The sequence below is a fragment of the Lepus europaeus genome, chromosome 6 (genome assembly GCF_033115175.1).
Source record: "Lepus europaeus isolate LE1 chromosome 6, mLepTim1.pri, whole genome shotgun sequence".
In the NCBI taxonomy this organism is placed as follows: Eukaryota; Metazoa; Chordata; class Mammalia; order Lagomorpha; family Leporidae; genus Lepus; species Lepus europaeus.
The window spans coordinates 48,527,562-48,553,022 of NC_084832.1; the positions used below are offsets into that span (position 1 = coordinate 48,527,562).

General features: G+C 38.5%; 1 pseudogene; it reads right to left on the reverse strand.

The window, feature by feature from the left end:
• Positions 1 to 261: 261 nt before the first annotated feature.
• Positions 262 to 3,975, reverse strand: LOC133762073 (nuclear receptor corepressor 1-like; annotated as a pseudogene).
• Positions 3,976 to 25,461: the final 21,486 nt, after the last annotated feature.

Sequence of the window (25,461 nt, forward strand, 5' to 3'; positions counted from 1 at the left end):
CCCATGAGCTGTACTTTGGAAATTTATATTCATTAAATAAAAGTTAAAAAAAAAATCCACTGAATTGCGGCGTATCAAAGGCTATTTTCTGTTTCTTCCCGTTTGATGCTCCAAATGAATTTCCATCATTTCTCCATCATCTATGGCCCTGGCTCTCCTGAAAAGTCTCTGGGCACAAATCATATGGACAGGTTTTTGACCTGCAATTAAAATACCCGAGCACGAGCCCCTGCCCATGCCGTGTCCCCCCGTCTGTGTGGTTCAGTCGTCACTGTCCGACAGTGTTTCATACTGTGCTGAGAGCAGCGGGGCGGGCTCCTGCTCCCAGATTCCTTTCTGTTGGTGAGGAGCTGCCTGGTTCACAGCAGAGGGGGCACATGCGATCGGCGTTGGTGGCGTGCTGCTGAGCATCCGCAGTGTCAGGGAGTTATAAGGGAACTGTGTTGAGCCTGTTGAAGATGGCCTATCTTCCCAGGCCCACCCTGGCGTCTGCCTGTGGTAGTACCCCTCGGAATGCACTGAGGAGACCGAAGAGGGCAGAGGGCCGTTCACCTCCCAGGTAGGCTTGCCCAGGGATGGGAGATTTTGATTTCCTACTGTTTGACTTGCTAATCAGCTTTGGTTTGCAAACGCCTCCTGAATGAGGTGATGGGTCCCCTTCCTCTCTCCCTGTCTCACTACTGGTCACAACTGACCTGCTGGCTCCACCAGGCACTACCCCCACAGTCTGCAACAGGAGCACTCCGTGCTCCTCTACTTTGTCATCAAAGCTCCCCATAAGAGCCTTCCTGATAATGTCTTCTAGACCAAGATTACTGGCAGGATCAGCAAAAGAATGGCCTGCAGAGCTAACTGAGCCTGATGTGGTAACCGCTGGCAGATTAAAGATCTCAGTTCCTGGCTGAGCTGCTGCCATATCAGAGTCACCTCCACCAGAGGAGTTCAACTTACGAAAAATCTCCTGCTTCTTTGATTGAACCATGGGTGATGTGTTTTCAAGCTTGGTGAAGAATGAAGGCAAGTAGCTAATACTGCCTGGTGAGCGGGAATCACTCCTCTGCTCGAAGGCTCAGCTCCCCGCTGAGACAAGAGCAGCATGCTTTCCTGCTTCTCGGCACAACTGGAATCTGGGGTGGGGAGATGGGCTCCTAGGGCTCTGAAGAGACGTGACTCCTCTCTGGGGATTTTCCAGGCCTGCTTCCCCGGGATTTGTCCACAAGATTTTCTGGAGAAACTCTGGAACCTGGTCTCTGATGGTGAACAGACTGAGATTGGGACTCAGGGCTGTAACGACTTGATGTTTTAGTCCTCACAGGCGTTGACACCAAAGCAGAGGGTGAATTTTGGAATATAGAAGTGGGAGGTTGTGGGGGAGTCTGCGAGGGAACTTGATTTCTAGCAAAATCCTGTGTGATAAGTTGACAGATGTGATCGGCAAGTGTGATGAGCCGATGGGTCCTGGGCATTTGTCCCATCCCCTCTGCCTGTGAGGAAGGGGGCAGCTGCTGCTGTGGAGATGGTGACTCCTGCTGTGGTCGATAGTGATGTAATGGTCCTTCATACTGTCTGCCTGGGTCGTTTTCGGCTTGATTTGCCTTAACAATCTCTGGCTGATAGGCCTGCAGTTTTTCCTGGGGCGGTGCAGGTGAGCTGGCAGGACTTATGACCTCAATAGCATTGCTAGTTGTTTCATACCTGTGAGAAGACAAGCTACTGGAAGAGTCTGAACCTTGAGAGCCACGTTCCCTTGCATCCTTGTCCGAGGCAATTTGCCGGGTGATGATCGCATCTATGAAGTTAGCTGCAGTAGTGGTGGTCTTCCCTCTGGTCCTGAGCTCTTCCTCATATCTGGACTTTGGAGGAGGCCCTTTATCTTTCCCAGCCTCAGAATAAACTACTGAAGAGTGAGGCTGGGGCTTGCCCCTTGGAAAGGCTGAAGAAGTGTACAGACACTGAACAGATCTCTTCTCCACCTCCAGGCTTTTCTGCTCTAGCTGCTGCTGCTCACTAACTGCTGCTGACCTGCTTCTCAAATTGTCTTCTAACCTGGCGGCTTCATGCTTACTCTCTTTTGTTTTGGACACATCCATGTGGGGTGCAGAAGCTGCAGCGTCCACAAGAGCAGCCAGGGCATCCCGCAGCAGTGTTGTAGCCTTGGCTAATGGCAGGGCCCCCAGCGGGCAGTGGCATGATTCGTAGCTGAGCAGTTGGGTCCAAAGGTGTGATTACGCTGGTTCCATTGGTTCCCTGGAAAACACTGGGTCTCTGCTGCAACATGGTCTCCTGAGCTCTTACTGACGGGGACGGGGAGCTAGCGTATCCGTGACTGCCAGGCCGGCCGGGCTGCTCTGAGCCTGGACGAGGTGGAGGTCAGAGGAGGCTGCGGCGATGTGCTCTCGCTCTTATTCCTGTTCCCGCTCTTTCTCCCTCTCCCTCTCTCTCTCCTCTCGATCTCGCTCTTGTTACCGCTCCCGCTCAGCACTTGCGGCTGCAGCAAGGTGTGTTGGGTGTCCAGGAGACATAGACACAGGGTTGTATGGCCTGGGAGGGAAAGTAATCTGTGTACCAGGAATATATGTGATTCTGTCCATGGGAGGAGTGCTTGTTCCCCCGGGGTAAGGCACTAAAATTGCTGGAGGCATACTGGTCAGGTCAATGATTCCTCTTGGTGGTGGGTTTGGGAGACCCAGTGGCTGTTCTCTTGGGGAGAGTCCTCTGGCTACATCAGGGCACAAGTTCACCTGCATCTGCTGTGAGGTAATGTAATCATTTAAGATTGTCTTGTATTCTCCATTGCATACAGCTGATACTGACTTGGGTAGCCTGGAGTCGGTGAAAGCTGTCTCTGAAACAGGTAAGCAGCAGCTGCAGGGTCCAGAACCCTGTGAAATGGCATGGCTGGGTCCAAATGCGTGGGCAGATGGCTCCAGTAGACCTCTCGTGCGGTGCTGCCCCTGTGATGGGGGTCAAATGGGCTGTGGCTCACAATAGGGTCCACCCCAGGCACTGGAGACTTCGCTGGTATACTTTCCCTTTGGGTAGGAGTCAGTGTGGATTTCCTTTCATGATTGGTAGACTTGCTAGAAGAATTTGTAGCATCGGAAGCTCTGCTCATCATGGGTGAGCCTCTGGACATGGTGTTCTGGCAACTCACGGGAGTCCTCCGAGCACTGGTGTCGTCATAAATGCCCGGGCTCAGCTGTGCTTTGGGAGCTTCGTGAAGTGTGGACCTGAGAACGGAGGGGCCCGAGCTCACCACGGATGTGTGCCGGGAACGCACTGGCTCATCTGTCTTTACGTCTTCGTATTTTGCCGGTTCCACCACTTTTATGTTCTCTGGCACAATCTCTAGAGGAGGCATTCCGCGGGGTAGTTTACTAGGCCCCGTGATCAAAGATTTGACATTGTGTTTGATGGCAGATTGACCTGAGTTGCTGTCAAACTTTGCTGGTGTGCCCTGGGAAATGGAACCTTCATTTATGGGCCTCGTGCTCTGGACTACTTCTGGAGTCTTCCGGCTCTCCTGAGTTAAAATTTCTTGCGGTGGGATCTCGTGAATGGAACGCCCCATCTCCTTGATGGTGGTGATGCCATCACATGGTTTGCCTTTGGTAATGGCTCCTTCAAATGCTCTTATGGGAGGACTTTCCCTTTTAATTTGGGCTATTTAAGGCCATCTTCAAAGCTTTCAGTTGTTGCTCTTGGTGTGCCTTGCATTATGGAGCCAGACAGCACAGTCCTCTCTTTGAGGTCAGAATGAGGACTCCCCCTGGGTAATGCTCGGCATATCAGCCCCTCTAACAGTGCTGATACAGGAGACTCCCTCATTGACATTCCTTGCTTTATATTTCCTTCTACTGATTCATAGCTTATTTTTAATATGATTTCATGAGCTGTTTTTGGATTCCTAGTCTCCTCTCGGGCATTCTTAATGTTATCATAGCATATGTTATTTATGAAGGCAAAAGTGGACATATCTTATCCCATTTTTAATTTTTGAGGAATTTCTATAATTAATTCCATAGAGGCCGGTTGAACCATCTTACTTTCTCACCAACAGTGCACAGGAGTTTCTATTTCTACATATCCTAGCCAACACTCAAAAGCATTTTATGCTATTCAGAAGAATGAGGTGATATCACTTTGAGGTTTTGATTGAATTTCCCAGATTATTCGTGATGCTGATCACCTTTTCATACACATGATTACCAGTAGTATATCTTTTTTTGAAGAATAAAGTCTATTCAATTATTTTTCGTTAAAATATATTTTCCTATTAACTTGTATCAGCTAATTATATATTTTGGAAATTAACCATTTGTCCAAATACAGTTTGTAAATATTTTATCCCATTCCATAGGCTTCCTCTGCACTCTGTTGACAGTTTCCTTTGTTGTGCAGAAGCTTTTTAGATTGATACATTCCCACTTGTATAGTTTAGCTTTTATTACTTGTGTATTTTGTTTCATATCCAAGAAATCATTGCCAAAACGAATGTCAAATAGCTTTCCTCTTTTGTTTCCCACTAGGATTTTCATGGCTTCAAGTCTTACATTTAAGTCTGTAATCCAATTTCAGTCCTTTTTGGTGTGATGTAAAATTAGTGTTCAATTTCATTATTTTGCATGTATATTTCTATGACTATTTTGCAAGTAAGTGCATACTGTTATTGTGATACTATCTGGAGTCTTTCTAATTAAGTAAAGTGCACAAATTTTACAAGGTCCTTTTCCATTGCATTACTCAAAAAATAAAAATAAAACCATGTTCAAGGATTACATACATTTCTGTAGTATAAGATGTGTTACTTTTTTTAATGTATGCGCTTTATAGAGAAAACAACAACAATTAAAGAAGAGGAAAACATTATTAGTAGATGAGATTGTGAAAAAGCCTTGAATGCATTCGGTAGTTTACTAGTTATGGATAAAGTGCAATGAAGTTGCCAAAAAAGTATACTATTAATAGTATTATCATATCCAGAGTGAGCTATTGAGAACTCATCTGAATTCTTTGGCACTATATGTTAAAAGAGATTTAAACATACTAGGATATGGACAGTAAATGATCAGAATGATTGAAAAAGATAGAATAGAGAGTGATCCGAAAATTGAGTTTTTTTTCTACTGTGGGAAATTGAAAAAAGTATAATATCAGGTTTAATTACTAGAAATGTTGCTATAATAAAAGATATTTGGAGAAACTTTTTTTTTTGTATGTAAAACCAAGACTTGTTTAAGTAAGAGACTTAGAGTCAGAGTGTCATGGAGAGGGGCTCCAATGTTAAAACTCAAAGGGGCTGGTGATAGTGGAGTTTTTAAGCACAATTTTGGGGGGGGAAACTGTGAATCAGTACAAGGTGGGGACAAAAACCATCAGAAGACCTGATTTATAATCTTATTTACCCTGTCTGGTTTACTCATGACAAAGCAAAAGAGCCATCAGCAGGATGGGATACATAACTTGTTTTACAATAAAATGGGAGTTCAAAATTGTGATGTGTCACTGCTCTCTTGCTATGCTCAGGTTATGACTGCAAGCTCACAAGGAGTGGGCAGGTACTTTTGACCTGGGTAAAGATAACATTTGGGAAAGCAAGCATCCCTACACCTTTCATCTCCACTGGGACCAACCTGGCTGCCTATTAACCTGTCTGACTCATCACATTCTCTCCTCCAGAAAAATGGACCCTAACTTCTGTTAGAGATAATGGAATGATGATCTGGCTTCTTCAAGTTGAGCAGGGGCACAGTAGGGAACAGTAGTCAAGAAAGGGTTCTAACAGAAGGTGGCCTCTCAAGTGGAACACAGTACCTGCTCACAGAAACCACTTCCATCCAAGGCTTCTGTGGATGGCCACCTAGAATTTCACTGTTTCAAGTCTGGAGAAAATGAATCTAATGAGCAGTAAATACACAGGGTCTAAAACAAAGGAAAGAATCATTATTATAGGACCTAAGAAAGGTGCTGTCCAAACAATAAGGAAGTTTTTCCATTGAGAGGCAAATAGAAACTGCCAGAAGGGGCTTGACAATAATGAGGTAGGCTTTAAGGCCTGACCAGGTATGAGGCCCAGACCTATCTATTGCTTCACATGGAGTACCAGAAGAACATCATAAGGGAGGTGTGAACCTCCTTAAGGAAGGGACCCTGTTGACTTCTATTACCTAGCTGGCCTGGAAAGAGAGCTGGCCTGAATAGAGATAGGTGCCATTTCTAAAAGGAAATTTACAGTTCTGCCTGCAATGTTACTAACACTTCTTGGCTGCCCCCTCAACCGTGGTGGTTACTTTGGAAGCTGGGCTAAGTGAAGGGCTTTCTTCAGCTTGGAGTCAACAGGGTTTGCAGCTCTGCCCTGGGAGTCCTTCAATTCCAAGGCAGTTCCATTTCCAGTGACCCAACTCTTGGCTGGTAGAGCTGCCAGGGCTCTTCAGAAACTGACTTCTGTGTCCATATGAAGCCTTGACTTTCCACATCAAAAACCAATGCCATTTGGGGTGGACTGGCCTTTTGGGTCTCCTTGATGGCAGATCATTGCATAAAGCCTGCCACCTATACTTACATTGCTCCTGTTGCCTAGCTTGCTCCTTCTCCTCTTGGTTTCTGATGCAGTAGACCACAGAGGCAGCCTTTAATGACAGCCAAGAGGGTGCTCAGTCACCTTCCTAATCATTGGTGACCTGAACTAGAAATCTTTTTCTGTGCAGTAGACAGTGCACACGAGGAAAGCTATGCCCTCATTTTGAGATCAAACATGACGACCACCTTATCTGTAAATTTTGCAGTCATTAGTAAAACTTTCTCTCCCTTCATTTAGTTCCAAAAGAGAGGTTTTGTCTGTTTACTGTGCTTAGGGCTAGGTAAAATCTAGCTGTGAAATCATAATAAGCTCTCATTTAGGCTATTTGGTCTTTTATTGGCCAAGCTATTATTACAAAAAACGTTGCCCATCCTTTTTATATGGTGTAAAGATCAAATGCACATCTCAATGCAGAGTACTTAGTAATAGAATCAATTTTCCATCTTGAAAAAAATAGAGAAATGAGGGAAAAAGTCGGTCTTCACAGATTGCTTACAGTTAGTAACTTAATAGAGAGTGAAAATGTAATAATTTTAACTGTTAAACAATAACTTTCAAAACCATTTATCAAAAGGTCCAATGTATTCTATAAGTTTCTCTTTTATAATATTTAGAGGTTGAATTAAATCTATCCAATAAAATGTACGAAAAGAAATGAATTGATATATTGGGCACACATTCTTTATGAATGTATATTAATAGACTGTTTACAAAGGAATAATCATACCTTTCTATTTGAGAGCATGTTGTTCACATCTGTGGTCATTTTCATAATCAGTCATTAAATTAGTTCATGGTTGTTTGTGGTAGGGTTCATGTTAATTGCCAATTAATTACTACTCAATGAATCATATTGACCATGTGGCAAACTGAATTGGCCATTTAGCTAAAAGAAATCTCTTGAACAGATGTTTTGTGTTCCAGTTGTTTATATTATCTAGAAATGGACTATGTATAATGAACAACACACACATATGATATACTTATTAATAACATTCTAATATAAAATTTCCTACTAATAGAAGTATGATTTCTACTTTAGTAGAAGTCAAATACAAATCAGAGGCTACTACATTTAATTCCAAGGTACAAATAAATGAGCCTCAGTAGTTTAATGTGTAATGTTGTGATGATTTCCATTTTGTGCTTATGCAGTTACACTTTTTAATAAAACTTCTATAATGGGTACTACTTCTAAAATTTAGACTATTCTAACTCTAAAATAGCAATCTATCTCAGAAAAATGAAGTGGAGAGTTGAGTCAATAACGAATGTAGTATCTGTTATTCATATAAATGATTCAAAATACTCTGTTCTATGACCTTGTTTAAAAAAGGACAGATTGCACACGGAATATATTTCTTTTCAAGATTACTTTTTCTTATTTTTCTTAATAATTTTTCTGAGGTTTGAATCATTCTTAAATTTTATTAGCATAAAAGCACAAAAAAAAAAATCACCACAGTGACATTGTGGGGAAAAAGTTCATTAATCTGCTCTTTTCTCCTCTTCCATTACATTTTTTCCTTCTAACAAACTCTTTTTTCCCTCTTAAGCTAGTTTGTATTTGTGTTTCTCCCACTTACAACCCAGAGTACTAGTAACATAATAATAAAAAGTAAGTTCAAAATAATTATCAAGGAGGAGTGATAAGGCTATCAAGTCTGCATTAGCAGAAATATGTCTCTCTCTAATTCCCCTCCAAGGAATTATTGGAATTGTCCCATCCTTCATTGGAACAATTCATGAAAACTAACAAACATAGGAGGATCAAAATTCTCATTAATATTCAAGTGTCATGTTGAGGAGATAGCAGATTCACATAACCATTTAAATTCATTAAAATTCTATTGAGCTTGCATTGTGATTGTCCAGCCACATGATGCCAAATGATGACTTTGGCTGAGTTTTTAATCTTTGCATATGTTGTTTTGTTGCTGGGTAGATATAAGATACAGAATCTCCTTTATTGAAAAATTTTCTAAAGAACTAAATTGTAAAGTTACTTAACATCTCCTAGTGGTATGATTGTGTTATTTTAACTGTGGTTGCTAATTTTGAGCTTGTGGTATTTATTTTGAAAACATTCCTAATAAAAAAAAGTTAACAGTGAACTAGATCACTCAACAGTCAGAACTTTTATTTAATCCACTAGTCGATAAATGTTTTTCATTAAAGCAAGATAATATATGCTGTGGTGGATATGTGGTCCTTGATTGTCAAGCTACAGACAATACTTAATATTTAAATGAGCTTGTCCCAAGAAAACTTTATTTATAGACAGTAAAATCTATATTTCTGTAATTTTTATGTGCCTCAAGATATTACAATTGCTTATTTAAAACCAAAATCAACCACATAAAAAGCATTCTCAGCTTATGTGAGGAAAAAAAAAAAAAAGAGGCAGCAGGCAGGATTTGATTTACAGAACTTGATTTATCAATGATTGATTAACAATTGAAAAAACAAACAAACAAAAAACACAGACTAGCTGTTTTACATCTACTCATTTATAGCTCCAGTTTTATTTCTAAGATATTTTGAAGGATTTGAAGTTGACTCATAGTTAAATAATTCCTTTTGGTATATTTGTTTCTTGTAGGACTATGGCATCATGCAGATGTCAAAAACAAATGAAAATTATTTTGGGAAGTATTGATTCTGAATTTTCTAAAAAAATTTATATCTCTCTTTGCAGTAATTCTTTCTCTAATGGTAATAAAGGTAATTCTCAAACTCCTTTGTCATGAGCTTAATGACCTAACAACATAAACTTTTCTGGCCTAAAGTAAAAGTTTTAATACTTTTTGAAATCAATTTATTTAGCTTTAGTATCCTTTTTTGTTTCGAAACTGTTTCTCTCATTTTCCTTTTATTCTAGTATTAACATGTCTGGCTGCAATGCAGGTACTTAGAGCACCATCTAGAGATGAAAAGTTAAAGTTAATATTAAAAAAAAAAAAAGGAATGAGAAGCAGTTTAACTGGGAGATGACTTTGCAATTTACAATTAGAGCACAGATTATATTTTCAAATGACTGACTCTAAGACAGTCACACATTTCTAATTGAAAGCAAATACTTGTTTAATGTTGATTCTCTGCATGAGTTTTCCAAAAATACATTGATTGAATAGCTTCAAACTGTAATTTGCATTCCATGCAAATAATTAAGGTAATGAATAGATTACTGTGTATTTAATCACATTCAAAAAAACTCTTAAGTTGAGTAGATATATTGAAAAAATCTCCCAAATGCTATTCATATAAACATGAAAATACAGTGCAATTGAAATTGTCAAGAGTTTCTGAAGTTTGAAATAATTTATTCTTTATATGTTTTATATACATATTTTGGCACCTTAAGTACAAAAATATGTTCTAGATTTGTGAATATTGCAATCAAGTTAAGGGGTTTAATCTAACATTCCGCTTAAACAAACATACAAGTTCATAATTATTGTTCCACAGGTTTTGGCAGTAAAGAAGGGACTGGTTCTATTTCTTCAATTAAGCAAAGAAATGCAAATAATACACTATTATTTAAAAATAGTATCTATGAGATAACAAATCTTTTACTTTAATATTATCATTCACTATTTTCTTGAAAAAACAATTTTGTTTCATAAAATTGTTAAAGTACTGAGAGGTAGTTTTTAGGAAAGAACAGAGATGGTAGTTTGAGTCTACTCCTTTTGCCACTAGTTTGTAATATTTATAGCATCTGTGATGTCTTAGTTATCATCAATATAATTTTCTATGTGTCTCATCAATTCTTCTCACTGTTCTTCTACTCAAAGATCTACAAAGCAAAAGATAAGCTCTATTTCATAAATATGAAAATTAAATTATTGAAATAACATGTACAGAACAACACACATGCAAAGATAAACAGACTTTAAGGGGTCTGTAACACAAACTGAGGGTAGATTACCAGAGTTCTGAGTCCAGAGGACTCTTTCCATTGGCAAAATTAATTCAGGAGGGTGGCTAAATTTTTCTAACTTATACTTTACTCATCCGCAAAAAGTAAATGGCAATGTGATGGTTATGTAAGAATTCATATCTTAATAATGTTTTAATAGTTATGTGAGAAATCTATGTAAAATATTTGGCATAATACCAAGAGTGGAAGTACATTGATATAATTTAAACAGTTACCATAGGAAAATAAACAGAGAAAGGGCCTTCATTATGAGTGCTATAAATCAAGGTTTGTATTTGAGAACTTAACTCATCTGATTGCATGAATGTTGATAAAAATTGGCAAAAAATTAGTTCAAACAAGGAATAGACTGTATCCCAAATACCTACTCCTGTAATAGATTATAAAACTGAGACTCAGAGTGGAGAAATGACTTTTCTAAATTTTTACAACAGGCCAGAGTAAGATGCATATTTCTATTTTGACATTTCACCAAGTTTTTCAATTTGTGATCTCGTTTTCTAACAGTCGTTTAGCACAAACGAGTTACCAAAAGTATGCTTGTTCAAGTCTACAGTAAATTCTGAATTTTTTTCTCATATTAAGTATTTACCAAAGGTATTTGTGCTATCATTTTGATATTTTTCAAAGGCAGTCCAGCATTTGAGGTAATTCCTTTTACGCCTTCACACCCCGGTAACCAAATGCTCAGAATCCAGCAAATAAATTCCTAGGAGCCTTCACTTTCTAGCACTAGGTCTGTTGCCTTCCAGGTTCATATTTCTAAATATATAAATCGCATGAATAGTAGAGTGTGCCTCCTCTGAATTGTATTTTTATCTGAATATTTCTCAATTTATGTTGTATATCATTGTTTATAAAATTAGTTTGGAATGTATTGTTTAAACAGTTGCTTAATGTTCTGAATCAGTATTTACATTTATATGTTGAATCCATTTGATCTACTTAAGTGTCTTATATCAAAATAGTTATAGAAATATTAGTTTAGAAAATAAGTAACATTTTATGTCTTAAAATTATGTATTTATTATTTAAATCCCTCCACTCCCCTATATTTGATTCAGAGAATAAAAAATCTTGTTTATAGAAAGCAGAGAACAATGAGATGCTCTGTGTAAAAGATACAGTCAATGGAGATCCAGCATTTCACCTTGAATCCCTGTCAGCAGACAATAAACCAGGGTCCCAACAGCAGTAAGAGATCGTGTATGTTTATGTAGAAGAGTTCAGAAAGGGAGAATCTGATGTGCAATCCTTCGAGACTGTGTTTTAAATTAGAACTTTGGGCAATTAGACACAATTCCAGACAAGGTCAAATTTTTCTTTGTTAATTGCAAAATTAAAAGACTTCAAGCAGAATTTCCCTTAGAGGATATAATAATGAGTAAGGCTGGAACTGTAGTTGTTTACCATTTTGGCTTAACTATCACTGTAGAATATAGAAGAGAAGAAATCTGACAAGGAAGAAATATTCTTCGATATATCTTCCTATGTCCTTAATGTGGACAAAGGGAAAAAGACTTTTCATGTTCATATCTTCTTTTAAAAACTTTTAAAAAGATTTTGACTTAAGAGTTACCAGGATAATTCCACAAAGCTTTTTTTCTCTCAATAATTTACAATGTATGAAACTCTCTGAGAATTAAAATTAAAAAAGCGCTGAGACATGAATTAAAGAATATATATATATATATATATATATACATATGGTCACCATAAAGTGTCTCTTAAGCCTTTAATATTTACATCACTATAAGTTGATTATAGTATTTAAATTTCCAGAAAGAATGTATCTATTATGGACATTTAAAAAATGGAGAGGTATTGTTTGTAAAGTTTGTAGTACGTATTGAATAATTCTCTAAACATAAAAGAGATCTGATAGAGAGTTTGGACTCTTGTGGTTTCAAATATATCTATAATATGGTGAGTTTAATATCAAACTAGATTAGGAATTTGAGAATGAAACTGTCAAATTATACTTCCTTTCAAGAAAGACAGTGTAACAAGTTGCATAAAAGCCCCTATTCCTGAATCTGATTGATTGAACTCAATTTCTGGCTCCTCCAGTTATCTTGTTCTCTTACTCAGAATTACTTAAGCTCCTTCAGTTTTCTCATCTGTGAAACGAGGTTACCAGGAATATCTTCCTTAAAAGACTACTGGGAATGTTAAATAGGTAATGCAAGCAAAGCATTTAAAAATGCTTTACATGTAAATATACTTACATATTAGGGGCAATTAGACTTGCCTGCAGAATTTTTAAAGGAAAAAGATGAGCTTAATGACAGACCATCCCTCTGGTTCTTATGTCAGCCATATTTGTCCCTGCAAAGAAAACCTTCCCACTTTCTCTGAGATTAGCAAATACAAAACCAGCCCTCAGAGACATGTCTGCACTGCAGGGCCAATTGCTGGCAAAGCAAGTTTCTTAGCCTTTAACCAAGGACTGGTTGGAACTGTGCTGAACCAAACAAGGCAATGCAGTTTCTGGGAGACCAGCCAGGTTTCCCTGTGAAGTTCTTTATTTCAAATGCAAGCTTTCTTTGAACTAGATTAGCTCACCAGAGTCTTCTAGTTGGTGGGAAATAGGAAATGGATTCTTAAGTCAGTTTATTTTTTTTTCCTGTTGATATGGATAATATTCAGGATAAAAATCCTTCAGAATTAGAATTGAACATGAGAATTACTCAATTCAAAAATATGTTTGACAATATAAGGCTTTATGTTTCATAATGCCTTGTTTCTACTGTTGCCTTATTCCCAGATAACATATTTAAGTTTACAATGGCTTTGACAGTTTTAATAAGTGATTTGTATAAAATGAAAATTCTTCCTGCATTATTAGAATTTTATTATTGGAGATTTTTAAAAAATATTTAGTGATTTCAATGTTATCAGCAAGCAAATATTTTACTGTATTTTCTCACCAACTACCAAACTGGATTTATTAACAGTGAGTCTAATATGTATTCATTATGTTTTTGTCTATGTATCCATCTATCACTGCTTTTTCTGTTTATTTCCTTTTAATTATCTATCTACTACCAATATAGTCTGGTGGTTTAATTGTAAGGAAAATTATAAAAAAGGAAATTTTATGTTTATTCTCACTACTATTTAATAAAAGTACATTAGAATTTTTGAGATACTGAAAAAAAGCTACCTTGCTAGTTTTCAAGAGGACCAAGGGGCTGGCTCTGTGGCTCACGTGGTTAATCCTACGCCTGCGGCACCAGCATCCCATATGGGCGCTGGTTCTAGTCCCGGTTGCTCCTCTTCCAGTCCAGCTCTCTGCTGTGGCCTGGGAGGGCAGTGGAGGATGGCCCAAGTGCTTGGGCTCCTGCACCTGCATGGGAGACCAGGAAGAAGCACCTGGCTCCTGGCTTGGGATCAGAACAGCGCTGGCCGTAGCAGCCATTTGGGGAGTGAGCCAGCAGAAGGAAGACCTTTTTCTCTGTCCCTCTCTCTCTCTCTCTCACTGTCTATATCTCTACCTGTCAAATAAAAAAAAAAAAAAAGAGGACCAAGGACTTCAGAATCTGGAAAATATTGTCAAAATTATGATTTTTTCTTTCTATGCTTCAGAAATAATATATTTTTAAATATTTAAAGGTGAATTCAATTATTTGTTAGTTGAGGTAGAGAGAGATGGAGAGAGGGAGATATTCCATCTCCTAGTTCACTACTCCTAATGCCCACAAAAGCCAGGGATGGGTCAGATCAAACCAAGGAGCCAGAAAGTCCACCTATGCCTCTTGCCATGTGGCAGCGACCTGAATACTTGTGCTGTCATCTGGACTGGAGCAAGCAATGTGATATGGTATTCTTGAATCTCTAGTGGTAGCTTAACCCACTGTGCCACATATCTGCCCTAAATGTTATTAGAACAAACTAAGGTTTAAAATGTTATTTCTGTGTGTTTTAAAATTTCTTCAAATAAAATACATTCATATGTCCCCTCATATTATCTCACCCAGATAATGGTGTGTCATTTTCTCTTTGCAGCTTATTGTTGCTCTGCTGATTTGCTAAAGGTGCCCTCTTTTCCTCACTTTTTTTCTAATGTTGCCTACCTTCATGACTGACCTAGGTTCCAGATCCTTATTTCTCCATATCTATGCACCACACAACAGAGAAGCCTGACTCTCCTTGAAAAATGAGGTAACTTCTTTCCCAGGACTAGCCTATCCCAGCAAACCTCTCCTTATGCCTCATTTTTCTGAACTAATCTGTTTGCAAGGAAAATGTTGCAAACAACTGTCCAGGCCTGTGTACAGAGTGAGTGATTGTATCATTAGGTTAAGGTAGCCATGGTTCCTTTCAGCAGTTGCATGGATGCCTACTCCACACAGACCTGCAATATTGGAAGCAATGTCAGAAATATCGACCACAGAAGTGAATTAGGATGGGTTTGGTATACTCCATTGCTTAATGGTAACTGATAATTCTCCAGTGCCTTCACTGAACAGTTTCTGAAGAGCTGTGTGTGCTGGGAGATTTAAAAGGAAAGGAAGATAAGAAATTAGAATAATTTATTGCCTGATGTTCAGCCAGTAAAGAGGAGAGAAAAAATAGCAAACAAACATCAAATAAATGCTAAGTAAAAAAGATGAGTTAGCAAAATATTTCTTTGTTAAGTAAATAGAAATAATTCAGGGTAAAAATTCAATACCAACATGAAATAACAGTACATGAATAATCATATTTTAATTCTAAATTCAATATGTGATTTGATAACACTTATTTTAATAGTTATTTAGAAATATCTGCAATCTGTATTCCTGAATTAAGCTATGTTCATTCAATAGCTGTTAAAAATTTCAAGCTAGTTTTGAACTCTTCTCCTGACCTTGTCTTTGTACAGAATTTTTCCTTTGACCAGTGTTTGAAACGAATGGAAACATAGCAAGATAAAGTGAATATTAAGGAGATTACTTCATTTTATTATATAATGAACAGCCACTCTAAGCCAACTTTTGTAAAGGATAGTGATTGACAAGTTAGATAAGGCCCCTCCTCACATGAAGCTCATTTCATTTAACGATGACTTGCTTCTGAAAATATTCACTGAATATAGAGAGATAAATTTCAGGCTATCTTCAGACTACAATGAGCCCTAATGCATTGGCATTTAAAATGTGAAAGCTTGCATAGACCTCAGGAAAGAACTTAAGCACATACAAATTATTAATAAGATGCATTGTCATACAATTGTATATACATGTGTTTTTGTTTGTTTGTTTGTTTGTTTGTTTGTTTTTACAGGCAGAGTGGACAGTGAGAGAGAGAAACAGAGAGAAAGGTCTTCCTTTGCCATTGGTTCACCCTCCAATGGCCGCTGTGCATCGCGCTGATCCGAAGGTAGGAGCCAGGTGCTTTTCCTAGTCTCCCCTGGGGTACAGGGCCCAAGTTCTTGGGGCATCTTCTACTGCACTCCCTGGACACAGCAGAGAGCTGGCCTAGAAGAGGGGCAACTGGGACAGAATCCGGTGCCCCGACCGGGACTAGAATCCGGTGTGCCGGCGCCGCAAGGTGAAGGATTAGCCTGTTGAGCCATGGCGCCGGCTTATACATCTGTTTTTAAAATACGCTAATGACTAGTGTTCATACAAACACACACACATATATCAAAAATTAGTATATACGCTAAAAAAGGCCTACTTAATCAATGTTGTGGAAAATGATTAAGGTTAATCCAACACAGCATTTAACAATTTTAATTGTTAACATCTTTTCAGGCATTGATTTTAATTTTTTTTTCATTATGGCAGTCAAATGTATAAAATAAGCATTAGTGAGTATAATTATGAAGTGTAAAATGTATATTCTGTAATAACCAACCTTATGATTCTTAAGGAGCAAGTGAAACAAGGAAGATAAATCATACTTCTTGACCTCCCTAGAGATAATAGAAATGTTGTGTAACAAAGATACCAGCATGCAAGTAGAATAGGTCTCATTAGTTTGCCATCTGCCATAGTATATAGATGCTAAAATGTTTCCATTGTGAGGTTCGTTGAGTGGTAAAATTATAATTAAAAACCATAAATACATTTAAAGTAAAAAAAAAAAAAACAAAAATAAACCAGCTGCCAACTGAATATATAGATTTAGTGTCACTTGAAAAATTAGAAATGTATTACCGTGTGTATAAAATAAATATACCTTCATATATATATATATATAAGTGACATATATATGTATGACATATAAATGACATATAAATGACATATATATAAATGACATATATGTGTATATATAGATATATGTATATCTATATATATGACTGACAGGGAAATTATACACACAAAGACAATCATAACTACAAATTTTCTCTACAAATTAAGCTTAGCATGGCTTGTCATTGGTCTGAATTAAAATGTTTTGGGGTGGGACTGGTGCTGTGGCATAGCAGGTAAAGTTGCTGCCTGCAGTGCTGGCATCCCATATACGTGTCAGTTCAAGTCTGGGCTGCTCCACTTCTGATCCAGATCTCTGCTGTTGCCTGGGAGGGCACTGGAAAATGGCCCAAGTCCTTGGGCTCCTGCACCCAGGTGGGAGACCTGGAGGAAGCTCCTGGTTCCTGGCTTCGGATCAGCTCAGCTCCAGCAGTTGCGGCCATTTGGGGAGTGAATCAGCAGATGGATGACCTCTTTCTCTCTGCCTCTGCCTCTCGGTAACTCTTTCAAATAAATAAATAACTCTTAAAAATGTTTTGGTGGTGGATATTGTAGTATAGTAGGGTTATCCTACTGTTTTGGACACCCAAATTCCATATGGAATTTTGGTTCAAGTCCTGGCTGCTCTGAATCAGCTTATTACTAATATCTCCTGTGAGATGATGGATAATAACTAGAGTGTTTGGGTCCCTGCTACCCAAATGGCAAACTTAGATGGAGTTCTGCCTCCTATCTACTACCTTGTCCAGCTCTGGCTGCAGACTTTCAGGGACTGAATTAATGGATTAAAAATCTCTTTCTCTCTCACACACTGTCATTTTGTAAGATGTATTTAATTATTTAAGAAAAAGAGTTACAGGTAAAGAGAGGGAGAAGCAGAGAGAGAAGTCTTCTGTCCTCGTGTTCACTCCCCAGGTGCCTGTAAATAGACAATTCTGTGCTGATCTTAAGCTAGGAGCCAGGAGCTTCTTTCTGGACTCCCACATATGTGCAGTGGCCCAAGCACTTGAGCCATCTTTCACTGCTTTCCCAGGGCAACAGCAGGGAGCTGAATTGGAAGTGGAGCAACCTGGACTAAAACTGGTGCCCATATGGGATGCCAGCACTGTAGGCGGAGGCTTAACATAGTATGCCATAGTGCTGGCCACCTCTCTATCATTCTTGCTCTTACTCTCACTTTGCCTTTCGAGTAGACATAAAGATATTTATATATTTTTGGGGCCAGCACTGTGTGCAATGGCTCCCTGTTAATGTACCTGGGAAAGCAGCAGAGAAGTGGCTCTGTTTAAAACTTCCAGAACTATATTGAATAGCACTGATAAGAGTGGGCATCCTTGTCTGGTTCTGGATCTTAGTGGGCATGCCTCCAACTTTTCCCCCATAAGATGCAGACGGTGAGTATGCCATAGATTGTCTTGATTGTGTTAAGAAATGTTCCTTCTATACACAATTTGTTTAAGGTTTTCATCATGAAAGTTTGCTTAATTTTTTCCACTGCTTTCTCTACACCTATTGAAATAATCATATGGCTTTTATTCTTCAGTTTATTAATGTAATGTATCACGTTTATTGATTTGTGATGTGTTTTTTTTTTGGATTCTATTAGCTAGTATTTCATTGAGGGTTTTTGCATCTTTGTTCAGCAAGGATATTGGTCTATAGTCTTCTTTGTTTTATATTTCTCTAGTTTAGGAATTAAGAAATGCTGGAGTCATATAAGGAGTTTGGAAGGATTCAATTGCTCTGAATATCTTGAGAAGAATTGGAATTAGTTCTTTAAATGTCTGGTAGAATTCAGTAGTGAAGTCATGTGGTCCTGGGTTTTTCTTTGTTGGGAGGGTCTTTAATGTTGATTTTTTAAAAAAATTTATTTGTTTCATTTGAAAGGCAGTGTTAGAGAGAGAAACAGATAGAGAGATAGTGTGAGAGAGAGAATATCCATCCTCTGGTTCTCTCCCCCAAATGGCTGCAATGGCTGGAGCTGGGCTGAACTGAAGGCAGAAGGCAGGAGCTTCTTTCGGATCTCCCATGTGGGTGCAGGGATGTCTGTGCACCTCAACCACCCAGGTGTTTGTACCATCAGAACACAGACTGTGTTCAAAGTGTCTCCAAAGCACTTTATGCAATCTGTCACGGGCACATTAGATCACACGCATGAATCCAGACACAACCCATATCCCTCGCTGATTCATGGCACGTACCCATAACTCTCAAAGTCAGAGGGTGCAAGGGATCTACTCTTTGCCCTGTGAGCTATCCAATCTTTGATACAAGCTACCTGTTTTCCCCATGTCAGGACAGACATGGCTGTAGTTGCTTGTCAGCAAATTTAGCCAGATACTTTGGTGGGGTGAGGGATAGAAGCAATGTCATCTCCCTTCATGTAGTAAAAGAGTCATTCAGTCTCCCACCAGTTCCCTAGATTGGACAATTATCCAGTGAGGACCATGGATAGCTCCTTCAGTCAAAGCTACCAATGGCATAGGCTGAGGCAGTGTCCTGTCTTCTTGCCTGGGAAACCCAGGGGGTACCAGCTATGAATATGCAGGAGTCCCTGGAGCCACACACCCACGGCTGTGTGTCTACACCCTCTGCTCACCACCCCTTGGAATCTCTGTTACATTCAGTCCATTCTCCACTGAAAATTTATCTCAATTAGGCTCCTAGAACCAGTCCTCCCTTTGATTTCATGTTACCTGTCTGTGTCTTAAGTCAATGGAATTTCTCCCTATTCAGTCATCTTAGCTGTCTGATTATATTAACATGTAAAAGCATAGTTGGGGCTGGTGTTGTGGCTCAGCAGGCTCAGATGCCACTTGCAATGTCAGGATCCTGTATCTGATAGCCACTTCATGTCCTGGGCATGTTGATATGAAAGCAGTGCAGAATGGCTCAGGTACTTGGCCCCCTGTGACTCAAGGATGAAGATCAGTGTTCCTGGCTCTTGATTTCAGCATGGCTCAGCTCTGGCTGATGCAGCATTTTGGGGAATGAATAAAAAGATGGAAAATTTTTCTCTGTCTCTTCTTATCTTTCTGACACGCTAGCTTTCAAATAAATCAGTAAACAGAGATTGATTTAAAAATTAAAATTATAATTATAAAAATAACATGCTGTCATTTGGCAATGTATTTTTTCATTAAACTTGGAGAATATAGTCCTTAGTTTGTCCACTATATAAAAATAAGACTATTTTTTAAATTTTGTGTAGCTTTAGTTTCATAGATAGCAGATGTAGTTATGCTAAAGTAATAATTATGTGGTAACCATAAACATTCATAGTAGCTGTAATTATTTTAAATTTATTATTTTCCCACCATTGTTCTGTACAATTAATATCTAGTACCATATTTAATTTTCATAGTAAACATAGGTACTCTCATTACTACCATTTTAAGATGAGAAAACTGAGGTACAATTTTTTTTAACATTTCAATAAATTTGAAGGTTTGTAAAGCCTATTTTCATTGTAACTTTTCTGTATCTATTTTTGTTCCACCTGGCTTCTCTACCCAAAACATATCATGTCTTCTGTTGACTATGTCAACTTACCTTTTAAGTTTCAGCTTAAGTATCTGCAGGCTTCTAAGGAAACTCTTTTCCTGATTACCAAACTTAGATGGGAAATCACTAAATATTATTTGAAACAATGATGAAATATTTTGTGTTTTATAAAATTTAGAAATATACATACAAATAAGAAAGTTGTGATTGGGAATAAATGTAATTATCCTAACATTTATAGTGCTCTATTATATATTTCAAAATATTACATAGAAATGTGGTATTTCTGTGAACATTTCAGTACTTTTATACCTCTGAGACAGCATTTACAGAAACTTCATTTCTTTTTCAAAGGCGAAGCTGGCCAAATGAGAGCTAAGGAAACAATCAAATGTTACAACGTTGAGAAAACTAATAGAGGGCACAGGAACAGTAAACAATATGGTGTATAGCTAAACTAAATACAATTTGGGAAATTGAAATAGTGAAATTAAAAAGTACTGAGGCATAAAAAAGGAATTTCCACAGACCGTCAGTCAGAAAAACTCTGTAATATTATATATTTCCATATTCCATGATCAAAGTAGAGAAAAACTGACTGAAGTATGCAAGATAGGATAACATTTTTTCCTAAAGAATATTATGTAGACTCCCAATTAAAAGGTAAATTAAACTGTAACTAAGAGTTCCAAAGCTAGTTTGAATTATAAAGCCATTTTTTATTTTTGGAAATTTTTTTTAACTTTTATTTAATCAATATAAATTTCCAGTGTACAGCTTATGGATTACAATGGCTTCCCCCTCCCATAACTTCCCTCCCACCCACAACCCTCCCCTCTCCCGCTCCCTCTTCCCTTCCATTTGCATCAAGATTCATTTTCAATTCTCTTTATATACAGAGGATCAATTAAGTATAATGATTTCAACAGTTTGCACCCACATAGAAAAACAAAGTGAAACATACTGTTTGAGTACTAGTTATAGCATTAAATCAGAATGTACAGCACATTAAGGACAGAGATCCCACATCAGGAGCAAGCGCACAGTGGCTCCTGTTGTTGACCCAACAAATTGACACTCTAGTTTATGGCGCCAGGAACCATCCTAGGCTGTCGTCATGAGCTGCCAAGGCTATGGAAGCCTTCCAAGTTTGCCGAATCTGATCATATTTAGACAAGGTCATAAAAGACACAGTGAGGATGGTAACCAATGATCCTAAGAGTGGCATTTACCAGGTTTGAACAATTATACAGCATTAAGTGGGGAAGAGGACCATCAGTACACACAGGTTGGGAGTAGAGCCATTGGTGGTAGAGGTTATGATTATGAAGGAATGAGGCCCAAGTGTGCTAGACAGGGTCTAGAACAAAGGACAGAGTCATTATTAGAGGAGCTAAGAAAGGTGCTGTCTAAGCTACAATTAAGTTTTCTGACTGAGAGGCAAATAGAACCTCAAAGAAGGGGCTTGGTAATAATCTGGTGGGCTTTAGGCCTTGTAAGTTAAGAGGCCCAGACCTATCTATCTCTTCACATGGGGTATATCCTAAGGGAGGTGTGAACCTCCTAGGGGAAGGCACTCTGTTGACTTTCATTACTTGGCTGGCCTGGGAGGAGAGCTGGCCAGGTAAAGGCAGGGGGCATCTCTAACAAGAAATTGACAGTTCTGCCTGCAATGTTGCTGACCCTACTTGACCATCCCCTCAGCTGCAGTGGTCACTTTGGAAGTTGGGCTGAGTGAAGGGCTTTTCAGCTTAGAGCCAATAAGATCTGTGGCTCTGACCTGGGCATCCTTCGACTCCAGGGCAGGTCCATTTCCAGTGATCCAACTCTTGGCAGAGCTGCCAGGGCTCTTCACAAGCTGACTTCTGCTGAAGCCCAGGCTTACCACATTGAAAGCCACTGCAGTGGACTGGCCTTGAGGGCCAGTCTCCTTGAGGGCAGATCACTTGTACAGATCAGCCATTAATAGGCCTGCCACCCATTGCTTCTGATGCCTAGCTTTCTTTTCCTCCTGGTTTGTGTTAAAGCAGACCAGAGGATGCAAGTCAAGGGAGTGCCCAAGTCCCATCTCTAATCTTCGGTGGCCTGAACTACAAATCTATAGTCAGAGGCATGTTCTGTAGTAGTTTTTCTAAGGTAGACTATGCCCATGAGGAAAATTATATTCTCACTTTAAAACTTTCTTTCCCTTTGGTCTGAAAGGGAGGTTTTTTTCTACTTACTGTATACTTCACTGATGGCGAAGTGAATCTAGCTATGAGATTATTATTTAAGTTCTTATTTTGGCTATGCTATTACAGGAAAATGTTAGCCATCTCTTTTACAAGGTCAAAAGATTAAATTGTGCGTCCTACAGATTCCTTTATAATAGAATTAGTTTCCTACCTTGAAGAGAATAGAGAAATGAAAGAACAAGTTGGGCTTAGAATAGAGAAATGAGGGAGCAAGTCCTAGATCGCTTGCTGACAATAGCAATATTACATGAATACTTAGCAAACCGTTTCAACCATTAGATAACAACTTAAGAAAACATTTACCAGAAGGTCCAATGCCTTCTATAAATTTTAAGAATCATGTATTTGAAAACACCTCTTAAATATCTAACATGGTGTAGTTTGTTTAGCCAGTAAACTTAAGCACAACCATCTAAAATGTTTTTAGTTTCTTTCTACCAACACGTTTAAAACATATGATGCAGAGATTCAGGTCACACAAATTAAATGTATCTTTGATTGATTTTAGCAGCTTAAATTTATGGACAATCTTATCTATAAGCCAATTAAAATAAAACTCTTAATAAAATTTCCCCATGTGGACATACAATATGTACACACATATAACATAGCATAATAGACCAATATAGTAATTTTAATAATAGCTTTTAAAATCTTTAACTCTTTTTGTAGATTGCCAATTGATTTGAATTGCTTTTTGTTTTTAGTAACCTCAGTTAACCATACTTTCTCTCAGTTGGTACTGTTAATACATTATTGGCTTCATCTGTTTACAGAGCCATCCCAAAGTACTGAATACAATAAAAGTGGCTGGAAAAACTCCATAGGAACCTATAGGAGGACAGCTAAACACAGAACCAACAACACTTTAGTTTTATGAGCAGCACATCATATATAACTATGGATGACAAAAGACTTTAAGTCGCCATGTTTAAAATTATAAACTCATCCACCAAGAAGAGGCACTTGCTTACTTCACAGTATTTTTGAAAGCACCTGTAGGATTTTACAAGTATTTAACCCGTTAGGCCTCTGGGGCTTTCTCATTAAGATAACTATCATGTCTAGTAACACAAGATCATTAGACTTTTTAATTCTCAAACATTTGTATTAATAGCATTTTCCATTATAGAAACTTAAAGTCTGGTACCACATCACATCTTGACAATCCTTCTAATATAATCCAAATAGCCTGATTAGTTGGTGTCTCTCTAAGATGAGAGACATAGGTCCTTCGATTTTTTCAGTTGGGCCCAAACTAGAAAAACCAAAATCCAGGATTTACTGGAAATTTTAGAGACCAGATTGTTTGAAACTTTGATTTTTTGAATGCCTGTCAAGAATGCCAAGAAGGCTCAAAATCCAAAATATCTTGTTGAAATAAGATTCCTTAAAATCATGACATAACATAGACCAAATTTGATCATTGTTACAAGGTGATTATTCAAATCTTTGAAAATAAGCTCATATTTAAATAACCCATAGCTCTTAATAAAAATTCAGCTGTTTTTGAACAATTAGAATTTAACAGACATCAAGAGAACATAATAGATTACTTTAACACATCGCTTTAACAGAGCATCAGAGTTTAATTCTATGTCAAAGAGAAATTGAGCTTCCTGTGATCTTTTGCTGTGAGGTTTCCTTCCTTTACATTCTTTCATATTGGTGACCATGTTTCTGTGTTTCTGTGTGTAACACATCTTTAAGCATCTTTTGCAGGGCAGGATGAGTGGCAACAAATTCTTTCAGTTTCTGTTTAAGGTGGCGGAATAGGCAGGGAACACACTATTAGTCCGGGGGAGAGATAGTTTAATATAAGTGGAGATACTGCAGGGTCAAGGAATAGTAGGGGATGAAATAGCAGAGGAAACTCTTCCGGAACTAGTGATTCACAGTGTACCTGCGTGGAGAGCGTGGGAGCCCATGTTCGGGACACCAGCGGCAGACTCAACACACCAGCGCTGGAACGCGAGGTGAGCCGAACCTCAATAGCCCAAGACACCAGCGGGCAAGTGGAAAGAGGAGGCTAGAGGGAACGAGGCTTGAAACTCCGTGGGGAAAAATTCACCAGGCTAACTAGAAGAGAGAGAGGAAAAAAATTTAAAAAGTGACCGATACAGACACAAGTTTCTCTCTCTCCGCTCACCTCTCAAAGGCGAGCAAGACAGAGCAGGCGCCATTTTGGACATACGTCATAAGCAGGGCGACCTCAGGTCTGCACCAGCCCTGAGCCTAGCAGAAACACCTGACTCTGGGGGGAGGGGTGAAATAACAGGAGATTAGCATCTAACTTGGCAACCCAGTGGGAGACTGCAGGAGAATTGGAGCCCACACTGAGGGCAGCAGAGATTCCCTGTGTGGTCCTTGGGAAAGAGCTTCCAATCTCTGGTTCCTGTGGGTATATCATTTGCCTGCTAACTACCTCCAATTACGTTCAGCTGTGCGGAATTACTTCCCTTTTGAATCAAAAAAAGAAAGAGAGATTTACCACACCTAACCTGGGAGTGTCATCTTTGACACACCCTCAACCCTGAGGAACCAAACACAGCTCTCAGTCCACACTCAAGCCTCTAAGGCTCCACCGAAAGCAGACAGTCCACTTAATATAGAGCCATAGTGTAACAAGAAAAAACACCACAGTGAAGAAACCAAATATCTCCAACATGCCAAACAACAAACACAAAAACCAAGCTAACAAGAACAAGGAAGACACTATGACGCCCCCAAATGAAAAAGACACCCCAATTCAAGATTATGAAGATGATGAGATTTAAGAAATGCAAGAAGCAGATCTCAAAAAGTCCTAAGAACATTAAGAAGTTCTCAAAAACAAATTCTTGAACTACAGAAATCCTTAATGGACAAGATAGAAAATCTCTTTCGTGAAAATGAAATATTAAGGAGGAATCAAAATGAAATGAAACAACTAGTGGAACAAGAATCTGTGATAGTGATGAGAAATCATAATGAAATGAAGAATTCAATAGATCAAATGACAAACACATTAGAGAGCCT